The following is a 25,623-nucleotide window of genomic DNA, read 5'->3' on the forward strand; positions in this document are numbered from 1 at the left end:
TGGTCTGTGAAGAGAGTAAATTTGCGGCCTAAAAGATAATACCTGAGCTCCAGGACTGCCCACTTGATGGCGAGCGCTTCTTTCTCCACGGCAGCATAGCTCCTAACGGCCCGGGTCAGCTTTCGGCTGATGTAGACCACCGGATGCTCCTCTCCCTCCTGGACTTGGGAGAGCACGGCCCCCAATCCCGTGTCTGAGGCATCCGTTTGGAGCAGGAAGGGGCAGTTGAAGTCTGGAGCGCGCAGGACCGGTTCCGTGGTCAAGGCCTGTTTGATCTGCTGGAATGCGCGCTCCGCCTCCTGGGTCCAGCCTACCTGCTCGGGCTGCCCCTTCCTGGTCAGGTCTGTCAGAGGGGCGGCTATAGAGGAGAAGCTGGGGATGAAGCAGCGGTAATAGCCGGCCAACCCCAGGAAGGCCCGTACCTGGGTTTTGCTGCGTGGCTTTGGCGCTTCCAGGATCGCCTTGACCTTGTCTTCCTGGGGCTTGACGAGACCTCTCCCGACCCTGTAACCCAGGTACCTGGCTTCTTCCAAGGCAAGGTGGCATTTGCGGGGGTTGGCCGTCAGTCCAGCCCGACGGAGCTCGGACAGCACCCTCCGGAGCCGGTCCAGGTGGTCGTCCCATGCCTCCGAGTGGATGACCACATCGTCCAGATAGGCGGCGGCGTAGCTCTGATGGGGTCGGAGTATCACGTCCATGAGGCGCTGAAACGTTGCTGGAGCGCCATGTAGGCCGAAGGGAAGGGTCCGGTACTGCCAGTGCCCCGACGGAGTGGAGAAAGCGGTTTTGGGCCTGGCATCGATGGAGAGTGGAACCTGCCAATAGCCCTTGGTGAGGTCCAGGGTGGTGATGTACCGGGCCCTTCCCAGGCGCTCCAGGAGCTCATCCACCCGGGGCATGGGGTAACTATCGAACTCCGAGACTTCGTTGAGGCGTCGGTAGTCGTTACAGAATCTGAGGGTGCCGTCCGGCTTTGGGACCAGGACTATCGGGCTAGACCAGGGACTCCGAGAAGGCTCAATGACCCCCAGCTTGAGCATTTTTTGAATTTCCTCCTCTATAGCCTGCCGGCGGGCCTCGGGGACTCGATAGGGCCGTTGCCGGACGATGACGCCAGGAGGAGTGCGGATGTCGTGGGGAGAGGACATTAGTCTGGCCGGGGGTGTCGGAGAACACGTCCAGGAACTGACCGACCAGGTGCCGCAGCTCCGTCTTCTGGAGGCCGACAGGTTGGGGTTGATGTCTACAACCGCGGGTTCCTGTGACGGCAAGGGCGACGGCTTGGTCCCTATCCCCAATCCATTTCTTGAGTAAGTTGATATGGTATAGCTGTAGAGGTCGTCTTGCAGGCGGCATTTGGGACTAAGACCATCACCCTGTCCCCAGGCTGGAACTCCCGCGGTTGGGCCGGCCGATTATAATGGCGTTGCTGGGCTTGTTGGGACTTCACGAGGTGTTCCCGGACTAACGGCATGACCCTGTCGATCTTACTCCTCATGTCCTGCACGTGCTCCACAACGGTGCAGTAGACGGCCGGCTGCTGCTCCCAGGCCTCTCGGGCTACGTCGAGGAGACCACGAGGCTGGCGGCCGAACAGGAGCTCAAAGGGCGTGAACCCGGTGGAAGCTTGGGGAACCTCCCGTATACCGAAGAGAACGTAGGGTAAGAGCAAGTCCCAATCCTTCTTGTCTTCGGCCGCCACCTTCCGGAGCATTTGTTTGAGGGTCTGGTTAAATCTCTCGACGAGCCCGTCGGTCTGAGGGTGGTAGGCAGATGTTTTGATTTGCTTTACCTTCAGCAGCCGGCACAGGTCAGCCATTAGCCGGGACATAAACGGGGTTCCCTGGTCGGTCAGAATCTCCGACGGAATACCCACCCGGCTGGAGAGCAGGAACAGCTCACGGGCGATGGCTTTGGCGGTGGCTTGGCGAAGGGGGACTGCCTCTGGGTACTGGGTGGCGTAGTCAACGATGACAAGTATGTGTTCGTGTCCCCGGCCAGACCTCGGCAACGGCCCTACGATGTCCATCCCGATCCGCTCGAAAGGCACCCCGATGATGGGTAAAGGGATCAGAGGACTGGGGGGAGGCTTCCGAGGAGACGTGCGTTGGCATTCAGGGCAGGCTTGGCAAAAGCTCTTCACCTGGGTTTCCAGTCCCGGCCAGTGGAATCTGTCCCGAATTCGTTGGGTAGTGTTCTGGGCCCCCAGGTGGCCCGCCATGGGGTGAGCGTGGGCGAGCTCCAGGACCATCTCCGTCTTCCCCTTTGGCACTACTAGTAGTCGTTTGACCTCCCCCCGTCGCTCCGCGACGCAGTACAACAGGCCATTTCGAACGATGAAATGTGGGAGGGGGTGAGGGGCCGGCAGGATTTCCTGGTCCTCCAGAACGCGGACCTGCCGCCAGCAGTGCTTGAGCCTGTCGTCCTCTTTTTGGGCTTTCCCAAAGTCTCCTCCTCCAGTAACCTGTTGGAAAACATCGTGGAACAGGTTAGTGCGTTGGCCGGCCGACTCACCCTGTCTCCCACTGTCCGTCGTTAGCAGGCTGGAGCGGTAACCGGACCCCCGCGACGGCGGTGGCCGCGGCTTGCGGCGGCAGCGGACAGGCTGTGTGGTAGAGGCCAAGGCGGCGTCGAGCCCCGGCCAGTCTCTGCCCAGCAGTAGGGGAACGGGTAGGTCCTTCAGCACCCCGACCTCCAAGGTCCACGACTGTCCATCCTTGTGGAAAGTAAGAAGGTTAGTTTGTACCTGGCGCGTGTCTCCGTGGACGCAGGTGATCGGCATTACGGCCTTGGAGGCTGGCCGGGGCCCGAGGGTGGCAGCAGTAGGGGAACGGGTAGGTCCTTCAGCACCCCGACCTCCAAGGTCCACGACTGTCCATCCTTGTGGAAAGTAAGAAGGTTAGTTTGTACCTGGCGCGTGTCTCCGTGGACGCAGGTGATCGGCATTACGGCCTTGGAGGCTGGCCGGGGCCCGAGGGTGGCAGGCCGCACAAGGGAGACTGCGCTGCCGGAGTCCAACAGGGCCCGGAAGTGACGTCCTCTGACTCTGACAGTGGCTGTAGGCGCTTCAGGGGGTGTTTTTTGGTGGACCACACAGCCTGCCATCCAAGCTTTGACGGGGGTTGACGGCTCCGTGGGCATAGGCTCGTCGCGGGGGCTGGTCGGCCTGTGTACCGGTCGTGGGGTGCCTTCCGGCGGGCGTCGCTCCTGGGGCACCCTCCGGGGAAATGGCTGCTCGCTCCCCGACGTCCCGGTGGTAGGTTGCGTCCGCCAGCTCCACGGCGTCGATCACTTCAGCAATGGTTTTGGGTCCCCGCATACCCGTGGCCTGCCTCATCGAGCGGGGTAAAGCTCTCACTGCATACGCATTGCAGACGGAGTATGTGTGAAACAGGCGTTAGTGTTCCTCAAGAAGAATATGCATTGATGAGACCACTGTCCAGGTTAACATAAAGCACTTTACAGTAACTTACTACTGACGTTTCAGTATCATGGTTTACACATGTTAGTTAATGTTCATGTTGTTTTTTAATGTTCAGGCACTTTTATCTGTCTAGCTGTACAGTGTTTACATTTAAGACCAGGAGGCAGTGAGTTATTATGCAAATGCATATTTCTTTGCACAGTGTTGGAAATGTTGGCATTAATAAATGCATAAGATTTCCTTATTATGGGTATTTTTTTTTCTTTTTCAGTCACATATATCGTGATATATCGTTGATGAAATTTCTTCCAATATATTGAATATCGTAGATATCGTGAATCGTGATATTATCGATATCGTGGGCCACATATCGCCACAGAATTGAATCGTGAGTTACCTGTATCGTCCCACCCCTAATGTGCTCTGTGTAAAGTTATATTGCAGAGAAACAAGTACTTACCACACAAGTTGAGCTGCTCCTCAGTGATTCTCAAGATCTGTAAATCATTCGCCATCATCAACGCAATTATTTCTACATCATTCACCATCATCAGCGCAGTCATCTCTCTGTTTATGTGGTAAGTGAAATCCTATGTATTGCAATGTAACAGGCTACCGTTAGCATTAAGCCACTGGTCTCAAACTCAATTCCTGGAGGGCCACAGCTCTGCACATTTTCGCTCCAACCCTAATCAAACACACCTGATCCAGCTAATCAAGGTCTTCAGGATTACTAGAAACTCCAAGCAGGTGTGAGCTGGAGCTGGTTGGAGCTAAACTCTGCAGAGCTGCGGCCCTTCAGGAATTGAGTTTGAGACCTCTGCATAAGCTATCCGTGTCCCTTGAGTGACGTGCCTTGTTTAACTGATGTACTGACGTTAATGATGATTGGGCGATGCAAATGTTGGAGGCGTAACTATTAACGATCCCGTGGAAGTTTCGTAACAGTCGGTGTTATGTTGGAATTGACCTATTTTTCGGTGGTCTTTTGCAAATGCTAGATTTATATAAGAAGGAGGAAATGATGGTGTTTGAGATTCATGGTATGTCATGTCCATGTACTGAACTGTTATTTAACTATGCCAAGGTAAATACAGTTTTCCATTCTATGGCACCTTTAAGTGAATTTGGCCTTTGTGTTCCTCATATTTATAATCCTTTGGAAAAGAAAGTCTTGGCTGGACAATTTTATACTCTTAGCCACCCTGGTGTGCTAACAAGTTGTATTATTAATGGGAATATACTTCAGAGATATTTTACTTAGACAGATTTCCAGGGACGCCAATACCGTGAACTAGAGAAAAACATTTATTTCGTAAGATTTCTATTGTTTTACTTCAATGAAAGGTTAGAGTTTTATGAATTTTTTGAGTGAAAGATTTAAAGGATAAACAATGCAGATTTATTTTCACAGCCACCTTTGCTCATATTTACCAAGGGTGCCAATATTAGTGGGGAGGGCATTATGTTTAAATCAAATATTTTTTGTGTTTATTGTAGTGGTGACTCTTAGCAGCTTGAAAAACACAACTTTCCTTCCAATTGTGAATGGATTATGTGAGGGATATCAACAGTTAGCTGTGCATTTCACGATTTTAATGTACATTGTGGAAGCAAAGAACCACCTGACGTGCAACTAGCCATTTGTCAGGTGTCAGTTAAAGCTGTTTTTAAAATGAAATTGTTTTCATATTGCACTTGTGTAGTTTGTTGTTCTCAGCAAAAAGATCCTCCAGCAGCTGCTGGTTTGTGTTTCAGATGCTCCTGCTGCAGAGCCAAATGATGTGAAGTCAGTGCAGGAGGGAGAATCTGTCACTTTAGATCCCGGTGTAATAAACAACCCATATGATTCCATCACGTGGCTTTTTAATGGCGTCCACATTGCTGAAATCAGTGGCGATCCCAATAAGACCTGCACAGGTGTTCAGTGTGAAAATGGTGATGGGAGATTTAGAGACAGACTGGAGGTTAATCAGACTGGATTTCTGACCGTCGCAAACATCAAACCCACAGACTCTGGAGTTTATCAACTACATATCATCAGCAGCAGCTTCAGTATTAGAACGATTAGGAGTTTCAGTGTTACAGATGAGTTTCGTCCAGTTACTCAGTGTAAATCAAATAAAGTGCCTTTCATTTAGGACTGTTTCAATTAATATTTTAATGAATGGTGTAAACCAGTAGCCTAGAAATCTAGACGCACCCTAGCGGCAGCAAAAATTATTTTGCAGCCAGGTGGGTCTAGACACTCTCAATAGACCTTCTAGCTGCAAAAACCCAAATTGGGTCAGGCCAATCACAACGTGTATAGAGTAGGCGGGGCGGGCTTAACATATGACGACAGAGTTGCGACGGCTGCCACTTGAAAAACAAAGAATGGCGGCTGCAGCTGTCGAACAGCGGTCTTTCGAATCGGCTTTGGCCGCGACTCTGGAGGACTTGGAGTTAAAGTCCCCCTGAAATCAAAATTAAAGTTTTTTGGCTTTTAGTATGAATATATTAGCCTTAAGATTATCTATAGTCTAGTGTGCTTCAAAACAACGACAAAATTCGCGTTTACAAGATATTGGCATTCAAAACTTACAGTCTCGTCTCTTCCGCCAATATGAATCAAGGATTTGGATGATATCACCGTGCACTTCAGTTTCTCATCAAACGTTCTGTCCAATCAAATGCTCTCTAGAGTCCGTAATGTCCCGCCCCCTACGCAGAGACGCGGAGCAGATCATAAGCGCTCATATGTGCGGTCGGCATGTATTAAACTACACAGCCTCAGCATGATAATGATCACTATTTCGTTTTAGCAAGTTTCATATTGAATCTGTGGGGTAATTTATTAGTCTGTGGCTGTCATAAGCTTACAAATGCGGCTTTACCGAGCTCAACGGCTCTGGCCGGAGCAGATATAAATGGAACGCTATTGGCTATTCAAAATTAGTGGGCGGGGCTGGGCGATATGTTTTTGTTTCAGTTAAAAGTACGTCACCACATAGAATAACGCTGCGTGTTTCAAGGCACTTCAGTGGACCTTTAAGTTTTTCTTTAAGAAACGAGCAAAGAACGGCACTTAAGTCATAACGTCACTTAACGTCACCTTCTTCGTTGCTCTGATTGGTTGAAGCGCTATCCTATTGCGTGCATAGGGATTTTGAGAGACAACCGTTTATCCCGCCCCTCGAAGTAAGCCGCGTCTATGGAGAGTTTCCAGACTAAACATCTTGATGTAAGTCTGGCTCGCCAGGCTAGTAAACCAGCACAATGTTGAAAATTGCGTTGATTACATTTTAGTTCCTGTTCTTCAAAAACCACCATTTATCAATTAAATCAATACCACAAAACACAACAAAGCAGTCAGAAATCGCAATGAAATCTATATAAATGTCTCTCTTTATTGTTACAGGTTCAGGTCCATCTCCAGCTGCTTCACTAGTTATATGTGCTGCTGTATTTATTCTGCTCGTGGCTGCAGCTACTGGTGTGATTTATTGTCTTAAGCTAATTTGCAATAAGTAATTTGCTAAAGTCATCTTATTTTTCAAACAGGTAGCGATACGGAGAAAAGTCCAGCTCAGGTAATATAAACCTAAATTCATCAAAACACAGTTCTTTAGGGTGTGTGTGTGTGTGTGTGTGTGTGTGTGTGTTGTGACTAAATCATCAATAATGTTAGTTTCTCTTACCTTCTATGTTTTCTTACAGGCTTAAACAACTGAAACTGAAACCAGTATGGCATTATTTATTATTCTATACCTTGCCAAGATGGCCATTATGACAAGGAAATGTATTTGACTTCTCACATATAATCACACGAGGCCTTGTACTGCAAGACACAAGTAAACTTCACATACTGTAGTTGCCATTACTGGTTACATGATTTTACTTTTGACATTTGGCTGTTACTACATATTATGTAAACTTGTGTAGTGTGAAACAATGTGGTTTTAGAATGTTACGGTTAGTTGCTTAGTAAGTGCGTACCTCATATTCGCATGCTTTGCTCTGTAGTATTAAAAATCGACCCCGAAAGCACTTTGTACTATAGCAATATCAATGGTGATGTGCAATGCTAGATCTGTTGTGTAAGCAGGTCACATGGTGCATTCGTCCAATCAATGAGACTGACTCCACAAATATGCAAATAAGAATGCTAACCTGGGTTTTAGGAATAAATAACAGCCAAAAATGTGTTATTTGTGCTCAGAAAATAAACAACATTAATAATAATGCACTTACCTTTGTGTTTTTAGTCCACATTTTGGGAGTGGAGTCATCCATTACTTATATTTATGCCTCTTTGGCATAGCGATCACTTGAATATAGAGCTGCACTTTAAAAATCTGATCCCTTATTGGACTAAAAACGTGTCACTCAGGAATCAAGCCTTTAAAGCAGGGGTCCCCAAACTTTTTTCTGAGCGGGCCACATAATTTTCTTTTCTTTAATGGGGGGCCGGGTCGGTTTATAAAAGAAAATTCCATGGGCTGGACTGACTACTATTATTATTATTATTATTATTTTATTATGATTTTATCTGTATTTATTATACCATTTAATGTTAGAATAGTTTATTATTTTTTATGCACCAGACAGACAAATGATCATTTCTTTTCAAAAGATATACAGGTACATCTCAAATTAGCATGTCATGGAAAAGTTCATTTATTTCAGTAATTCAACTCAAATTGTGAAACTTGTGAATTAAATAAATTTAATGCACGCAGAGTGAAGTAGTTTAAGTCTTTGGTTCTTTTAATTGTGATGATTTGGCTCACATTTAACAAAAACTCACCAATTCATTTTCTCAACAAATTAAAATATGGTGACATGCCAATCAGTTAATCAACTCAGAACACCTGCAAAGGTTTCCTGAGCCTTCAAAATGGTCTCTCAGTTTGGTTCACTAGGCTACACAATCCTGGGGAAGACTTCTGATCTGACAGTTGTCCAGAAGACAATCATTGACACCCCTCACAAGGAGGGTAAGCCACAAACATTGATTGTCAAAGAAGCTGGCTGTTCACAGAGTGCTGTATCTAAGCATGCTAACACAAAGTTGAGTGGAAGGAAAAAGTATAGAAGAAAAAGATGCACAACCAACCGAGAGAACCGCAGCCTTGGCAGGCTTGTCAAGCAAAACTGATTCAAGAATTTGGGTGAACTTCACAAGGAATGGACTGAGGCGGGGGTCAAGGCATCAAGAGCCACCACTCACAGACATGTCAAGGAATTTGGCTACAGTTGTTGTATTCCTCTTGTTAAGCCACTCCTGAACATGGGCTAAGGAGAAGAAGAAATGGACTGTTGCAGTGATCCAAAGTCCTCTTTTCAGATGAGAGCAAGTTTTGTATTTTATTTGGAAATCAAGGTCCTAGAGTCTGGAGGAAGGGTGGAGAAGCTCAAAGCTCAAGTTGCTTGAAGTCCAGTAGTTAAGTTTAAGAAGTTAAGTTTCCACAGTCTGTGATGATTTGGGGTGCAATGTCATCTGCTGATGTTGGTCCACTGTGTTTTTTGAATCACACGTCAAACTGACTTTTCAACTGGTTCTCAGCTGAAAAACTTTGGGTAACTGGGAGATGAGTGAAGTCTTGCTTTTGCACTTGTCCCACAAGCAGTGCTAGTTTCACCTCAAATGCTATTGAGTCATTTTGTCATCGCTCTGATTTTTCTAGCTGGCTCGCGCATCACCTGTTCGATCACGGTGACAAATTGCGTTGAATGTACCATTCTGTTGGTGAATTTAACAAATAATTAGGCTATGTTAAACACTAAGGGAAATTTTAGTTTGAAAGCCAACCTTTATTATCAAATACTGACATGATATAAGTAAAACATATTTAAAATTACATTTTCAAAATATGTCTCTGCCATTGTTCAGAGGGCCGGTCCAAATGTGGGGGCGGGCCGCATTCGGCCCCCGGGCCTTAGTTTGGGGACCCCTGCTTTAAAGTTTACTTAAAAAACTGCCAAAATATTTAAAGAAATTGTCCACCCATCTAAACCAATTTTGACATGCAATCAAATTCACATTCATCCAGTCTGGCAACACTGATTCTGTTGTAATGTGAACAAGTGAAGCATTGTTTTTATTTATACGTTTATGTGACTCACAATGGAGTTGTAGTGTTGTCTTGCTTGGAACACTTTGTGATATTTTATGTGGTGCTGTTTAGATAGTCTTACTGCCAGAGTACGAGTCTTGAATTTCATGTGAGAAGAAAGATTGTGACCTGTGGGATATTAAAGGTGAACATCCTGTTTATGAAGCATGTTTATTGTGATACTCTGCCTTAAATTATCACTATGTGATAAATATTTGCCTCTACTTGGGGCTTTAGCCTGTAATCAATGAGAACTGGACAAGGATGTTTCACAGCACAAATGTTTCAGTGATCTTAGTAAGCTGTTCAAATGTTAATGATCTGTGTAAGAGCTTTCATTTTGTGAAAAAAGAAAAAAAATATCATGTGCCTTTCCTTAACTTTGTGTTAGCAGATGTAAAAGTTGAGCTTGTATGAACGATGATGTCTTTCTGAAACAAATAAATTAATTAATATATCTGAATGCTCCTTGTACGTTTATTTGATAAATGGCATGCATTTAAAAAATAATCACACATAATGGCTGGATTCTTGAAGTGGTGAATTCCTAGTCTGGACATAAGATTACTTATACTAGATTACTATTATACATTAATGTATTTATGAAATATAAGTGGTGTCAGTCTGAAAAAGGAGTGATTCTTTCTGTATCTTACACTCTTTAAAGATATTAAATTGTATAACGTAGGCCTATTGTTATTAACATTGTAAGTGGGGTGAATATTATTCGTAACCCTAATATACATAGTAGCATTCATTGAAGCTAACATTTTTTCCCTTGTATATAATGCACCCCTCTAGTGGTCAAATGCTGTATTAGTTTCAGTTCTTCTGCTGCTTTGAGTTCTAACACTTGAAAAAAATAACGCCTAGACAATTATGTGTAAGCTATAAAAAGGCAGAATTTGGCTAATAAATGCAGGGGATATGTTTAATAAACAGAAGCCTTAAACACACATTTGATGCGGGGTATTATTCTGTGTGTGTTTGTGTGTGTAAGGGGAAAACAGCTTTGCAGTTCTCCACAGTCCACAAAATAATAAGCTGCGTGAAGCCACTACGCCATCACGCTACATCCCATACGCAGACTTTAACTGGTAAATCAGGAATGACCGAGCACTTAAACTGTAATCATTTTAGGCAAAAATCGTGGACGTCAAAAATGAAGCACGTCTTAAATTTGCTGTCCTTGTACATAATCGCGTATGGTAAGACGTATTCCCTCTTCAGAACAAACGATAGCCTACACAAACGTGACGCAGATATATTTTTTATATATCTGTATTTACTTGACCACTGTAAGATACATATTTGTTACAGTTTATTTTCTGGTCAACGATAAAACGAACTAATGAACATGAATGTGTTGTTTTTGTTTGGCTCGTGATTTACTGTTTGTTCTTTTTGAGGTGTGTCTGGTGGTGATACAGATGGACGGACAGTGTCTGTGATGGAGGGAGATTCAGTCACTTTCAAATATCTTATGGAAAAAAAACAACAAGAGGACATTGTGTGGTATTTTAATAGCATTCCCATCGCTGAAATTACTGGAGATCGCAATAAGATTTGTACGGATGTTCGGTGTGATGAGCGTTTCAGAGGTAGAGTGAAACTAAATCATCAGACTGGATCTCTGACAATCACAAACACCAGAACCACAGACTCTGGAAACTATGATGTATGGATCTCTAGAAAAAAGCGTCACGGTGAAGGATCCTACTCTGTTGTTGTTCGTGCCGGTAAGTCGTTATGTTTAAAAGCAAGTCATGGACATTTTAAATGACGTCATTGATTTGATTATTTTTGGAATGACATTACATATGAATTTATTTTATTAAGGAAATTGCTCCTGGGGGATTTCCACTTTAAATAATTTAATTAAATACAACAGACAAGTTTAATTTTATTTTATTTTTTTTTGCTTTTTATTTATTTTTTTTTTAATTTTTTTATTGAACACTGTTGAACATAAGTAAACAACATTACAACCATACATGGCCTGGTACAAAAATTATACTTCCTTAATCAGACAACAGACAAACATGATGTAGAAAAGAATGAAAAAGGCTTCCCTTCTGCATGGCAAGATCTAAGTTTAAATATCTAGGCATTAATATCACTCAGAACTTTAAAGGGCTATATGAAAATAACTTCACTTCTCTATTGACTAAACTCAAATCTGATTTTCAAAAATGGAGGCCTCTCCACCTGTCTTTGGTTGGCAGAGTGAACTGTGTTAAGATGACAGTTCTTCCAAGATTCTTATATTTATTTCAGTGCCTCCCTATCTTTCTATCTAAAGCTTTTTTCAATACATTGGATAAACTTATCTCCAATTTTATCTGGGATGGGAAAATCCCAAGAATTAGTAAAGAGTTTCTTCAGAAAAATAGAATTGATGGAGGTTTAGCTCTTCCTAACTTCTTATACTATTATTGGGCAGCTAATGTCCAAAAGATAATTTACTGGATGCACTCATCAGGGGGCACTGATTGGCTTGAAACAGAATCTAAATCTTGCACAGCAACCTCTTTACAAGCTCTTGTAACATGTAGCTTACCTATTAAAATAGTTAAATACACATCCAATCCAATTGTTCATTTCACTCTTAAAATATGGACTCAACTACGTCAGCATTTGAAGTTAAGACAAGCACTCTTGTTTCAGAGTCCAATATGCAATAATCATGCTTTCCTCCCAGCAAAACTAGACTCTGCTTTCAAACAGTGGCAAGATAAGGGAATTTCTCGGTTCAGTGATCTTTATATTGATGGTATTTTTGCAAGTTTTAATGATTTGCGTTCCAAATTTACTCTTAATTCAGTTGACCTTTTCCGTTATTTTCAGATACGTCATTTCGTTATTGCCCAAAGCTCATCATTTCCAAACATCCCTTTAAAGTCTCTTGTGGACTCTCTGTTAGAAGTACCCTCCCATTTACAAGGTCTTGTTTCAAGAATATATACAATTCTAATGTCTTTAAAAAGTGCAAGAACAGACAAGATCAGAAGCAGGTGGGAGAGCGAGCTCAGTATGCAATTTTCAGAGGAATTTTGGAGGAATGCCCTCTATAGAGTGAACGGTAGTACTACTTGTGCCCGACTGAGTTTAATACAGTTTAAGGTATTGCACCGTATGCACTTAAGCAGAACACGGATTGCCTCCTTTAATCCTGCTTTTGACAAGACCTGTATTAGGTGTCATACAGGTGAAGCAGACTTGACTCACATGTTTTGGGCATGCCCCACACTTACTGCTTACTGGTCAACTATATCTGATACACTTTCCAAAGTGTGTGAAGCACCACTGAAGCCATGTGCAGAATTTGCAATATTTGGTGTTCCAGGTGATGAATCAAATTTGACTAAAAGACAACTAAATATCATTGCCTTTGCATCCTTATTGGCTCGCAGACAAATTTTATTACATTGGAAATCTACAAATCCACCTAAAGTATCACAATGGCTTCGAGATCTGATGTTATACCTACATCTGGAAAAGATTAAATATTCAATCAGAGGTTCCCATAAATTCTCTTATGTCTGGCAACCCTTATTATCATATTTTACTGCCATAAAGGTACTTCCTTGACATTGTAATATTCCTGATTATGGTATCCAGTTTAATTGATCTATTCATGTATTTATTCATTTATTTTATTTTAACTTTTTCCATTTGTAATTATCCTTATTTATTTATTTATTTATTTTATTTTTCATTTTTATTCAACTATTGCATATCCATCTTTGTTATATTCTAATCAATGTCATCATTAATATTAGGCAGTATGTTCGGGGTTGGTTGGGGAGGGTTTAAGAATGTAAAAAATACAGTCTCTGTACAAATAATAGCATTTGTCTTTGGAATAAAAAATAAAGAGAAAAAAAAAAAGAAAAGAATGAAAAAGGAAAAATAAATAAATAAAACAAAATGAATAAATGAAATAACAATAACTAGGGGTTTTCAGCAAGATCAAGATGTTCTATTAGTTTACAAAGACTTAAGGCATTATTTTTCTTCATCCGTTTAAGTGACAGAAAGTAAAGACATAGTTCCTTGTGAAATATATAGAAATTTGGAAGCATTTTCAGAAATCTGTTCTTATGTAAAAAGAACTTCCCAAGAATAATAATTGTGTTAACTGCTAAATCATGTGTTTCATCTTTCAAAAATAAGCCAAATAGTACATTTTCCTTTGTTAAAGCATGTAAATCTTCAATTTTAGGAAATAACCAATAGTGCAAATCTTCCCAAAAGGCACAAGCAAATTTACAATCATAAAAAAGATGCTCTGTAGTTTCAATTTGATCATCACAGAAGGAACAATTGTTAGCATCAAACCCAAATCGAGATCTCAAAAATTCTCTGGAAGGATATACTCCACTGAGAATTTTAAAATGGACTTCCTTTACTTTTGGTGCCACTGGAAATTTCAAATATTTTGTTCTCAACAATTTAACTTTGTCCTTAGAGAAATATTGGAATATTAAATTTTTATTTGAAGAAAAGGGATATAGTTCTTTAACAAAAACATTCCGGATTACAATATTGGATACATTTATACTAGTAATCGAAACTCCATTCACCAAAAGCTGAGGAAGATAAGGTGTTATATTATTTTGTAATAAATTACAAGACAACTGAAATATAGACTGTGGGATAGCTTAGATGATTTTATCATATTGCTTTCTGTCAAATAAATTAAATTTAGAGCTAAAATTTTCAAAGGACATTATTCCAGTATTGTCTATTATTTGCATGACAGACCATATTCCTTTCTCCCACCAGTTTTTATAAAATAAGGATTTATTCCTAAATACAACATATCTACAGTTCCATAAAGGAACATTATGGGGACTAAAATTATGCTTAAAGATCATTTTCCAATAAAGTAAAACCTGTTGATGAAACACTGATAACTTAACAGGGAGTTTTTTTAAGGTCATAATCACACCTAAGGAAAAAATGGATACCTCCTAATTTCATAAATATTTGGGTGGGGATATGAAACCAAAAACTATTTTCATTTTTTATAAAGGATTTAAGCCAATTTATTTTTATTGTACCATTAATGCATTCAATGTCAAGGGCTTTTAGACCTCCTTCTTCATATTCTTTGACCATTGTTCCTTTTCTAATGTAATGCGTTTTTCTTTTCCAAATAAAACTAAAATTAGCTTGGTTTATAGCTTTTATTGCATTTTTAGGAAAAGAGATTGAGTAGGCTGGGTAAATGAGTCTAGAAATGCATTCCATTTTTGTAAGTAAAATTCTGCCAATAATAGAAATGTCTCTTTGAAACCACGAGTTTAAATATGACTTACATTTATCTAAGGTATTCCAAATATTGAGATTATTAAGTGAAGTATTATCCTTTGTGATATGTACACCTATTTGACAGTGTGTTTAACAGGAATATTGTAAATGGTTGACAGAGGAAAGTTATGAATCGGTAATAATTCACATTTGGTAAGATTTAATTTTAAACCAGAAGCCCTTGAAAAAAAATCAACGGTTTGGAGAATTTTCGGAACTTGGTCAATATTTTTCATGAATATAGTTGTGTCATCTGCCAACTGGCTGATGACTAACTGTTTTCCCAATACTGTCAGTTTTTCAAACTCAGAATGTTTTATAAGAATAGAAAGCATTTCCGCTGCAACAATAAACAGCAGGGGAGAGATGGAGCAACCCTGTTTGATTCCTTTGTTAATTGAAAATCTTGGAGACATACCATTTGGTAACATAACTGTACTATTTGTGTCTTAATAAATTAATTTAACTAGCTTAATAAAATTTTCTCCAAAACCAAAAGTTTCTAAAGTGCGAAACATAAATTTGTGTTCAATCATGTCAAAAGCTTTAAAAAAATCTAGAAATAAAATGAAACCATCTTCAACTAAATAATTGTAATCCAGTAAATCAAGCACAAGTCGGATATTATTGTGGATTGAGCGCCCTTTTAAAAAACCTGACTGCGTCTCTGAAATAATTTGTGAAATTCCGGTTTTCAATCTGTTAGCATAAATGTGAGTTAAAATTTTATAATCATTATTAAGCAGGGTTATAGGTCTAAGATTGTCTATTAATTTAGGATTTTTACCAGGTTTAGGGATAAGAATGATAGTGCCTTGCTTCATAGTAGTTGGAAGAATATTAGATTCTGATATTTCTTTCAACATATTAAAAACTAGATCTTTAATATACTTCCAGAAATGCTTATAAAAATTACTTGTTAATCCATCTGAACCAGGCGATTTGTCTAATGATAAACAATTCACTGCTCTTTCCACTTCCTCCATACTAATATCTGCATCACAAGCGTTTCTAAAACTCTCATCTACTGTTGGAGTCCAATCCTTAACACGACCAAAGAAAGCATCAGCATCTGTGTGTGAATAAAAGGAGGAATATAAATTATTGTAGAAACAATAAATTTCCTCAGAAATATTTCCAGGATCTGTGCATTCTTGATTATTAATCAGTAAAGCTTTAATACTGTTACGTTCTTGTCTCCTTTTTTCCAGTCTACAAAAATATGCTGAACTCCTTTCCCCTTCCTCTATCCACTTTGCTCTCGATCTTATGTATGCACCTTTGGCTTTGTCAACATAAATGTTGTCTAACGAGGATTGGAGGAGAAGTATCTTTTGTTTATCATTTTCACTTAAAAGAGATTTAATACAAATGCTGTTTATTTCTTTAATAATTTCTAATTCTTTTTTTTTACTATTCCTGCTTAATAATTTACCATAAAATATGGAGATCTGACGTATTTTATACTTTAAATATTCCCACTTCTCTCTATAAGTTTTAAAGTTTTATATTATTGATAATAGCTATAATTTCGTGACAGAAGGGTTCACTATGCAAAAGGTTTGAATTGAATTTCCAGTAACCTTTTATCCTTTGATAAGCATTTGTAGGTCTAAGAATAAGCTTAACCATGCAGTGATCAGTTAAGGGTGCAGCAGAAACTATAGAATCTGACTCCAAACCAGATCTAAATTCAGAGATTAACCAGAAATCTAATCTGGATTTGACTGAACCATCAGGTTTAAACCATGTGAAAACTTGAATACTTGGATTTTATATATATATATATATATATATATATATATATATATATATATTTTTTTTTTTAATGAACAGCGCCCAGCGGAAGACTGATCATAGTCTGTTTGATCAGTTTGCCTTCTCAAATCATCACGACTTGCCTAAAATAAGATCTATAGATCTAAAACAGTTCAAGTATAGTTTAAACGTTAAAGATAAATGTGCGCTATAGGCGCATAGTTTGTGCAGAAAGTGGAAGCTAAAGCTTGCAGGACATCGAGGCACCAGCGCAATCACTTGCATTTTTTCAGTGGAAGCAATTTAAAATGATCTGTCATTTTTGCTCACAAAGGAAAGAGTAATACATCAAAAAAAAAAACAAAAAAAAAAAACGTTACAACGTTTTTAATAAAGAAAACAAAAATTATGAGCTTTCTGTCCTCTGGTTCTTGAACAGGATCGCTTAACAAAATGAAGCAAAATGCATGCCTCACAGACATAATAAATATATTTATAGAAAGCTTTAAATTATTACTTAACAAAATAAAACAAATCGAAAACAAAAACTCTTTCATGTAATCCGTAAAGATGAATGTCTCTCTAAAGGCACGTCCAAAGAGGAGATTGCGAGGATCTTTGTGACACTGGTCTGAACTACGACGTGAAAATTGGCCCGAAGCCCTAGCCCTAGGGGTGTAAAAAAAAAGTTGGGGCTGAAGTGCAGCGCTTTAATTGACTGCTTTGATGTGCTGCAATATGGTAGGGCACTATATTGTAAGGCTTACATCTGAATTTTTTTTCGTTTTTTTTCTTGCCCCCCCTGACACAATTAAGAGTCAAATGTCGCCCATGTGTGCAGCCCTACCCATTTGTGCCTAAATTTTTCTGAATGGTTTCATGCAGTTGTGTTAATAGTGCCCTATGTGAACTTCTGCATTTATTTCCCCCAGGGTTTTTTTTTTTTTTTGTATTTATTTTTTTCTTGAAAATTGTATTTGAATGTGCGGCAATATAGTTGCCAGTGAGAAAATACTGTATGTTGTATGCAACCCTTCAATGTCAAATTTGAATAGGAGAAAAACATTAGGCATCAAACTCAAAATAACTGCTTTCAACACCCTGCTGAAAAAAAATAAATAAATAAATAAATAAAACCAGCCTAAGCTGGTCTTAGCTTGTGTAAGCTGGTCTCCAAGCCTGTCTAGGCTGATTGGCCAAAAGCCCTCTAAAACCAGTCTGCTGACCAGCTAAGACCAAGGGAGCACCAATAATCCTCTCAGCAGTCCGAACCGTTCTCTGCAATCGTCTGATGTCTGATCATAGTCGGAGCGTGTGTAAGGCTGGGTAAGGCCACGGGGACCTGGGGCCAAAAAATGCCACTAAATTGGACATATTCCCCTACACAAACAAATTCAATATATTACGTCTGTTGCTAATAAAATGAAAATGAATAGAAAGTGTCAACTGCAGCATTTCATTAAGATCTGCTCATCTGCACCGTAATTCTTTTTAGGCGTTTTTTACAGTGTTGCGTATTATAACCAATCACACACGATTCTGTTGAGTTTAGGAATGCAATGTCTAATCAGAAGCGTTCAAATGAGTCTTGTCAGTTTTGTTGAGTGTGCGCAACTCTTGATTTTTTTTAAATCATAAACAACAAAGCTCAGACGCACCTGCAATGTAGTAAGAGATTCATTACACAGGGAATACAACGAAATCATGGTTTACATTTAAGATACAAGTACATTTAAGATATAAGATAACATGTATATTGAAAAGTTCTTTAAAAGCATCTGGATGCAATAAAGTAATTTTTAAAGGTGTTTTTAAAGCATTTGCTGTATGGATAAAATACTAGTAGGCTAATAAATAATTCGCATATCGGACAAAATTGCGTTGCAGCAAATCCTCTAAATTTTAAGATATTTAGAACAGGGAAACATAAAAATCGGAAAATATAAGCAGCTACAATAATTAAAGTTTTAATATACCCTATGCCAGTATAATTTGTAATTATAATTATAATTTTATAGTATATTCTATAACATTACCTATAATTTTAATAGAATTATAAAATAAATATAAACGGGCCTGTTTTAGGCTTTTCCTTATTTCCTTATTTTTATATTTTAGACATTCATCAATAATGGAGATAAAGAAAAAAATTACTCGCCATCTCTTCTTTGGGCGTGCCTTTATATAGAAATATCTTTACATCTTTACAGATTACATAATGAAAGTTTCTATTTTCGATTTGAATTAATTCGTTTTAAAGTGGTAATTTAATGCTTTCTATGTTCATTGTGAAGCGATGCTGTTCAAGACCAGACGGCAGAAAGCGCATCTTCTGTTTTCCTATTTATTTTATAAATGCACAACGAGTTGTTTATATTGTGAGTGCACTAAAATAAAAGTTGACCCGTCACAGGTCGGAATGATGTATTACTCCTACCTTTATGAGCAAAAATGAAGAAATGTTTTTTTGATTGTTTTCACAAAAAAAAAAAAAAAAAAAGTGATCGCACTGGTGCCTCCATTTCCTGCAAAGCTGCTTCAGCTGCCTTCAAGTCTCCACACAAACGATTGGATATTCATCCAACAGCGTGCATTTATCAAGGTTAAACGTTTAAACTAACATGTGTGATATGGTTGAACTGTTTTATATATAGATTTTAATTTAGGCAAGTCCTGATGCTTTGGGAAGGCTAAATTGATCAAATATAGATTGGCTTCCCTGCCGCTGGCAACTTAGTCATTAGTATACTTTAAAAAACATTTAACGTACAATTAAAGAACAAAAAAAATGCTTCAAAGGTTTTTCTAAATTAACTTAATAAAAAACCGAAACGAAATATAATCACTTTTCCATTTTTAAACCGAACTAATTTAATAGCGGAAAGCATGCTTTTGATAGATGTATTCTACCATTTTGTTGAATTTAAGCCGTCATTGATCATTTGGCCTTCGCCAAAAAAAAAAAAAAATGCGTACCCTTGGAAGAAATCCTGTATGTGCGTATTTTATAATTTTTTTGTTTGCTTGTTTTTTGTTTTTTTGGAGAGTGAGATTTGCAAAGTTAGTGGTAATTCTGAATAGGCCTATAATCGCTGTTTGAATAACTTGAAATGAAACGTTAAAATGATCAATTTCTAATGTTTTTATTAAATTGTAATCACATTAAATACAATTCAGTCCCATTAAAAATATTTTATTGGCCTATGTGACACCTGCGTCTGTTTTCTTTCCTAAAAAGACGATTTATGAGTTAGCCTTACCCTGGAGCTGGTTCACCCTCCGCCTATGTGTCTGATTTTGTTCAGCTGGTGAAGGAAGTAAACCTTTATAATCACTTTAATTTGAAAACACAACTCAGCACTAGGCACTAGTAACCCTAATCATGTTAGCATCATGTTAACAGCATGCTAACAACATGTTAATTGTGTTAGCATTATGCTAACAACATGTTACCACAACTAAAATTAACAAAATCAGCATGATTAGCATTATGTTAACATGCTGTTAATATGATTAACATAATGCAAGCAACATACTAACATGTTTTTAGCATGGAGTTAGCATGATTAGCATGTTGCTAGCATGATGCTACCATGTTTTAACAAGAAGGTAACAGGAAAAGCACGATGCTAGCAACAGTACACCCCATTTTCCGATGATATTGCCCACTGGCAACTATAGTATACAAAAAACTATAGATCTCTTGTAAGATTTGTTTTAGTTGGATGATTCTAGAGACCTTAATTATGTATTTGATTATGTACCTTGATATTCTTGATTATAATTATATCTACATGATTATGTTGATATATATATGTCAACAAAAAATACTTGTTAGTGACATAAAAATTAACTTTCTTTGGAAGGGTTTGCCTTCGCAATGCTTCCTGGAAGTAGGTGTAGGAAGTCGACAGCCTCATGTGATGGGAAGGAAGTGGATGTCTTTTTTTTTTCTTCTTCTTGAAATCCTTTATTTGCTTGTTTGCGTGCATGTAATTGAGACCTAAAACATAGATAACATCTAGAAAAATATTGACAACTATGGACTGCGGCAACTATAGTTGCCGGTGGGCTTAAATGGGTTAAAGTGCAGGTCAGTTACAGTATCTATTAAATGAATATTATAAAATAATTGAATAGACTATCAATAAATTGGACCAGTGGTTTTATATGGATAGTGCATTGGTCTGTTACAAATATCAAGGAAGGAATTTTATTTCACTATTTACAGTGTATCTGCAGAATTTTAAAATATCAATTTATGACCCTTTTTAAGAGCTGCACAAAGAAAATGAACACAGTATGAGTGGGTTTGGACAATGTACGGTAACATATTAAGCCAATAAATGACATGATTTACAGTTCAGATATAGGTTTTCACAAAAACAAAAAGTCTTACAATGGCATTTCAGCCTGTATACCATTATACAGGGATAACATAAAAGGGATAAATCAAGTATATAATTTATTATATTTATTTAAAGCATACATATTAATGTCTTAATTGTTTAAATTCAAATCTGCATAAAATCAAGAGTCGATATCTGCAATAATCTGACCATAAACAGCTGAAAAATCTATTTTAAAAATGCAAATTTATTATCTGTCAGGAGGTGGTGCTTTAGGAGCCCTGAAATATTATGGTTCCCCTAGTAACGGCTGCACACAAAGCAGCATTAACAATGTTTTATCATGATTTTAGCATGAAATGAAAATGCCAACGACACGTTCCCTTCAGATACATTCCAGTCACCAGATTAGTATTTCTATGCCAGCCCAAAATTGGGCCACATCTTTTTAGCCCGAACTGAACCAAAGCATTTACACAAGTCAATGCAAAATGAGCCAAATCATGAAAATAGATGTAGCTGATATATAGATCTTATATGGTATTCTTATATGGCTGAGTTCGGTAAAGTGCTAATGTCCTTTATGTGGCCCACATGTGGCTGATAGACCAAAAGCTATAATTTAATTAACCATATTTATGCCACATCTATTTTTTTAAAACCTGTTATACAGTAAATCTTAAATACATCTTAAATACAAAATTGATTCACAGACATTTTGGTTACACTTTTAATAAGAGAAGTACAATACAGAACACAACATTAGTGTGATGAAAATGTCAAATGAGTAAATAAATGTACACTAATGGATACTTTTAGTAAGTCTCACCAGCCTTTCTTACTCACAGTCTGTCAGGAAAAAAGGAGAGAAAAAAGAACATTAGCATATCACAATTAGTTTCATACATATAGATTATTTAAATAATAAGACAAGCCGTGACATGAGTGCTGCTGTGTAGCCCTTTTTATATGAGTAAAACATCAGCTACTCCAATAACAGACTATAATACTTAATATACATAACATTTTTCTGCGGTTGCAAAACTGATTAAGATTACGTGAGACAAATCGATTCCTGGTACTGGAATCGATTGGATTCGATTCCAAGAATTGATTCCTCACTGTTGTTTTTGATTCTTTTTTCGATTCTTGTTTTTTTTTTTTTTAGATTGGAGGAAGCTAATTTCGCAATGACTGCAGGATATAAAAGTCGTATAAAGTAGCCTTTTTTATAATATAAAGCTTCATTTGTAAAAAATACGATTTGTCTGTATAGCTCTGACTGATTTTAACTTGTAATTTTGTCTGCTTTGCCTATAAAATTAGTCATAACCCACAGCTCAGCAGTGGACATGCATTTATTGCATTAATAAAACAAGACATAGTGTCTAAAATACATGTCCACACTTCAGCTGAATAATGTTTACTTTAACAGTATGCTTTGCACAAAATTAGCAAACAATACACTGAAACAAAATAAACAGAACTTTAACAACAATACTGATATAAGAGCTTATGGTTTAGCTGTCAGATGCACTCTCGGTCACTGATTTGTGCTCTCTGCGTTTGAGTTATCTTTGGCTGATAAAAATGTTAAAAATAGTATTTATTTAAAATGTAAATAAGATCACGTCATGATCTATTCTGTCATGCAGCGCTCAAAATTGTGGACAACATGAGCCAGTTCCACCGTATGGGTAATGTTTTGAGATTTTATTTTTATTTTTTTCTCTCCATGTCATTACATTGTTTAGAGAATAAGAACAAAATTGAAAAATAAAATTTTTGAAAAATTATATTTTATTTATATGTTATGCTATGTCCTCTCTAGAGGACATCGGGACTTTAAAAAAATCTTTTTTTTTTTTTTTTTTTTTTTTATAAAAACAGTCCAATTTTGGTTTTAATCACAAACTAGGGTTGGGCGATGTCGACCAATTCGGCATCGTACGATGTGTAATGGGAAACATCGCGATGGACGATGGCATCGTCGTCATAGGCGGGGGATTGGGGGGGGGGGGGGTGATGGCTGTTGTTAAATAATTAATTCATAACGAAGCCTACCATTTCCACTACCTGACCCGCATGGTCTTTGTTTTACCCATAACCAAACTAGGGCTGCAACAGCTAATCGATAAAATCCATTTCCATTTATGCATAAAAGTTCATTATGACAGTCTGTGTTAAGTTTACTGAATGAGCGTCAAACATCCGGAACACAGACGGGAAACAATTAATCCTCAGCGCAAAAACATTCATTGTGCTGAAACATCTGTCCTTGAATGTTAAATTTAGATTTAAAATACCAGATTTTTACCACCGCGGTGGTAATGGACCAACTACCGAAGGTGGCGCGGTGTTTTTATATATAGGAAATAAATGAGGCTCAAACATTAATAACAAACGTGCGTGTTTATTTTAGCAATTCGGTCAGTGAACAAGCAGCCTACAAAACGCTAAAATATATCAAATAATGAATACATTTAAATAAGAAAGTAGCCTAAATAAGTGTTAAATATGCTATTAAACAGACATTCGTTGCAAAAAATTCCTAACAACCTCGACAGCTCATCGGAATTACTGGCCCGAGTCCGACTGGAACCTGACTTTCTCTTTCTCTTCATTGCACTGCTGCTGTTTTTAATAGCGAAGTAATGACATTTATTTTCGTTTCTTTAGTTTATAAAGTTAATTTAGAAATATATTTGGAACACGTTTTGTTTGTAAAATTCAAGTTTTTGTTTTTTAAAGTAACGACCGAGCGGTTAATGGTCAATTTATAGCCTTCTCAAGTCATCACAATTTAAAATCCATAGATATAAAAATAAACCTTAAAGCATATCACAATATTAGTTTATTCGTTTAACCTAGATAAATCCTATATACTAATAGGCACATATCTAATCATTTTGCGGAGAGCTTTTTGGAGAAGCGCATTTGCACGACATGGAGATGCCAGCGCCATGTGAAACTTAATTTTTGCTCATAAAGGTAAGAGTAAAATTTACTTTAAACTATTACTTAACTAAGCTACTATGAAACGAAATAATTCAAATCAAAAACAAAACTCATTCATTCACGGGGCTTTGCGACCAGCTTAACACTACTGCGTGCATTTGAACGCGGAACTCTGCTGGAGGCACTTGCGCTCGCTGCTGCTGATGCTGCTGCTGTTGGCGGGACACTAAACACAGCCACGGCAGAATAAATAGCAGAAACACTGTATTTTATGCTTATTATAGTGTGTTTTTCTTCAGATTTTTTTTCTTTATTACGAATAATCGTTAGTTGCAGCCCTAAACCAAACCATAAATAAATAAAGATAAGTTACACACAAATTACCACCTGCCAATCACTTTTTCCGCCTCATTTATTAATGTAAACGAACATAGTTCGTGTAATTCGTTTGGAGTTCACTGTAATTTGTATTGTGATCGCTACCAACTTCCTTATTATTTCCTAATAATAATAATAATAATAATAATAGTAAAGTAAGTAAAGATGCGGAAATTGAAAGCATGCATTTCATTTGGCTGTATAGTGTGATTTAAGTGTGCGTTTTTCGCGAGCGGGTTGCTGCTGCGGCGGGGGCGGGGCGATGGATCGCGATGCCGGCTCAGCATCGCGATGCCTATCGGCCATCGGCGATGGACGATGGCATCGTCTATCGACCCAACCCTATCACAAACCAATTTTTATTTTTCATACCAAACTTTATATAAAGATGGTGCTCAACTATTTTTTAAAAGATATTTACAGAATGATTTGATAAACCATTTTTCTTTATGAAAAAAAAAAATGTGTAAATTGGCCATGAACAGGTTTTCCCATTATAAACAATGTATCTATAAACTGTGTATAATTTGCATATGAATGTGTTTTTGGGGCAATATATAATGAACAAATAAGTGTAATACTGGGAGTAATAATTGACAAGATTTTCATAATAATATCTAATATTTCATAGCAATATTGAAATATAATTTCTTTCCCTATTCACTTGTTGTGTTTCCCAAAATGTGTAATAAACATGCACCAAGTCCTGGTGTCCTCTACAGTGGACATGCATGAAATCAATGTCCTGTTTCATAACAGAAAGTCATATTGTAATTTGAAACCCCATAACATTTTCCTGAGATGTTGTTTTATAAGAAACAAAGTGAAAATTATTCAGATTTAAATTATCATTACAAAATATTATCATATTTCCATAAGGGTGTTAAATTTGATCACTAAATTAATGTCAGCCATTTTTAAAGACCAAGGAGAGGGAGTGGTCATGGTGAAACGTCCAATCATTTGGTATCTCTGAAAAGCCCTGAATGTGCTCTGTACAGGACATCCAGACTTAAAACTCTGACATGTAAGGTCTCAGAGAAATCGCTAAAAACTTTTGTCCTCTACAGAGGACAAAACTCCATTGCTAGTAGTCATTGCTAGTAGTCCATTGCTATTGTTTTTTGAACTGGTTCATTAAAACGATCTATCCGAACAAACCTTTTTGTGGAAATGAATCAGACTTTGGAATCGACTCTCGATTCCCAATGCCTTGGAATCGATTCTTCCTATCACGCTGTCGTTTGTACGTACATCGGTCTGTCACGCCACATCAAAGAGTGTCAAAATGACATTTAGTGTTTACATTTTATGATATCTTTGATTTTAAAGATGAGACTTT

The sequence above is a fragment of the Garra rufa genome, chromosome 7 (genome assembly GCF_049309525.1).
Source record: "Garra rufa chromosome 7, GarRuf1.0, whole genome shotgun sequence".
Lineage (NCBI taxonomy): Eukaryota > Metazoa > Chordata > Actinopteri > Cypriniformes > Cyprinidae > Garra > Garra rufa.